Below are 2609 nucleotides of genomic sequence, written 5' to 3'. Positions count from 1 at the left end.
CCCTTCTGCTGTCCTTATAGTTCTGCTCTGAAGTTCAGCACTCCTTTGGGAAAGATGCTGAAAACTAGTTGACATCAGTATGTGTATATTCATGGCACTAAATAGCCCTAAGAACTCTTCTTGCCACCCAGGGGTGTGCAAACAGATGCAGCCCCAGAAGCTACAGAAAGAAACTCCCTGGGTAACTTTGGGTTATCTGACCTCCTTATAAAGTATTTTGCTGCTGCTGTCAGCCAGCAATATGTTATTTCTTGAAGTATAATGCCAGTAAGTAGTATTTCTGGATCACCTACCAAAGTGTTGGCCAATGTTGAGTGATTGATTGAGGTTATGACATGACTTTTACAGACAGCACTTCCAGGACTGACACAAACACATGGGTACTCGCTTGTTATTTTCTGGTGAAGAAAAACACTTGGAGATGGGAAGTGGAATTTCCAGCAGCTGGGACACTTTGCAATTTGACATTTGACTATATTTGTCTGATGCTGGAAGACAGGTTTGATGAAAACTGATACGCAGTCTACAATTGTAATTAATACCATTAAAGGGAAAATCCTTGCAAACTCATCAGTGCAATTTCATTAGAAGACACGTTTGCTGTAGGAGTTCTGTTTTGCTCCAGCTAAATTCCTTTGTAGTTAAGGAATAATTTTCTCTCATACAAACTGCCATGGTAAAGAAGCCTTTGAGAATGTATTCATACCTGGCCAAACTGGATCTACCTTGCTGTCTCATATCAAAACTGTAGTCAAAGTTTACGTGTAGACACAAACACCATCAAGATGACAAGCCTGGCACAGGGAAGGAAACACCTTACTTTTCAAATCCTGTTTGGAACAGAGTTGTTTCACTTTTTAGAGATAAATCAGAAACCTCCACATGAACAGCAAGTCCCAGCTGTAAATTCCAGAATGAATAATTTTCCATGCATTGAGCTTAGTATTTTTCATTGCTAATCTTAATGTACTTGCAAAGAAAATATTTAATTTTAAGCCTAAATTAAGCCTAAATTCTCATAAGATCATACATTTGTTAGGCACTTAACATACGGTGAATATATGGGGTGAAAAAGACCCCTGAGAAGCAGCAGTGCTGTGACAGAAAAGGAAGAGCCTAGGTCTAGACAATGAGGAAATGATAAGGACATGGATGAATCTCAAACTCTGCCCTTAAGAATCATACCCCTGTCTTTCCATGCCCTCTGCCTGCTCAAAATCCACTGTACAAAACCATCCCTCGATCTCTTTCTGTAAAAAGGGCTTTAATTCTTCCTTTTAACATTTGATAACAGTATCAGTGCACACCTAGGCAGAAATAGGGGATCCAGGTTTAACTCCTTCCATTTGTAAAGTGCCACTGGAGACTTTCAAGAGAAGTTGTAAGGAAAGAAACCTTTTTAATTTGGTGATTGATTTCAAATAGCATTTCTACTTTTTACAACAAAGAGCCACTGAACCAAACACAGTTCTTGGAGGAGTGACCTGAACCCTCAGAAGGCTTTATTCCCTGGCATGTACCCTGCCTGCAAAACTCCTGGTAGGTCTCTTTCTACCATCACAAATCCCAAGATGGTTTTTTTCTGCACAGTAGAACAACTTCAGAAGGTAAATTGGAAACTGTTCTGCACAAAACCCTCTGAAGTTTGTTGAAGAAAGATGCACTTCTAGGAGACACCTGATGTATTTCAATGCCCTGTGTCAAAGCAGTTCAGCTCAGGTCTGCTGCTTGCTAAGCAAGTAGAGAAGGATCATTATGTAAAAGACAGAAAGTTCCCCGCCTCCTTGTGTGTGTTAAAAGCGGGCATGCACTGCTGGGACTTCTTCAAGGGGAGCGCATGGCCGTGAGATGCAAACATCTGGAATGAATCCTTCAGAGCAGGCCTTGCTTTCCAAAGACCAACATCCCATTGGGTGTGAGGTGTGTACTGGCCTGCTCAGCCCTGTCAAACGTCCTGATGCTTTTCCTGTATCAGCCCAGAATCAAACCCAAACGACGGGGTTTGGAAAGAGACTGCAGATGCACGTGCTCAACAGAGCAGGAGTTGCCCAGATTTCAGTGGCTGGATTCCACATTTACTGGACAAGGGCAGCACAGCGCTGGTGTTCAGGTGTGCAAAGTATTTACAACATATCTGCGTGGCTCAAAGGAAGCTGTTACTGCTTAGCATTTCTGGCTTGTAATCTGCATTAATGCCTGTGCTCTTTTCAGATTTATCTTAAATGTTAATGAAAACACTGAATTTGCCCCAAAGCACCAGAAATTTGGAGGAGAAATTTGTAGGATGATAATTTCCAGCAATATCACAGGATTTCTGGATGTGGCTATGAGACAGGCAGCTTGGGGGTACGGACCATAACGAACTGACACCTTTTCCTCACAGAAGGTATCACAAAGGTACACTGAAGTGATGCAGCTGAAACTATTTTTGATCATAAAAGAGTAAATGAACAGGCAAAATCTTACAGCTGGGTGCGTGCTACAGAAAGTGATTATTTTTTAGTAGGCAAGTACAAAGGTATTGCCACCCCTGCTTGTACCATTAGCAGGCTGCCTACCTGAGCAGCTCTCCCAGTGGACGAGCTGGGTGCCGGTTGTGGTGCCCACTG

This window comes from Lagopus leucura, unplaced genomic scaffold (assembly GCF_019238085.1).
Source record: "Lagopus leucura isolate 7727_CA_CO unplaced genomic scaffold, USGS_WTPT01 Super-Scaffold_100047, whole genome shotgun sequence".
NCBI lineage: Eukaryota > Metazoa > Chordata > Aves > Galliformes > Phasianidae > Lagopus > Lagopus leucura.
Note: the sequence above shows the minus strand (reverse complement) of the source record.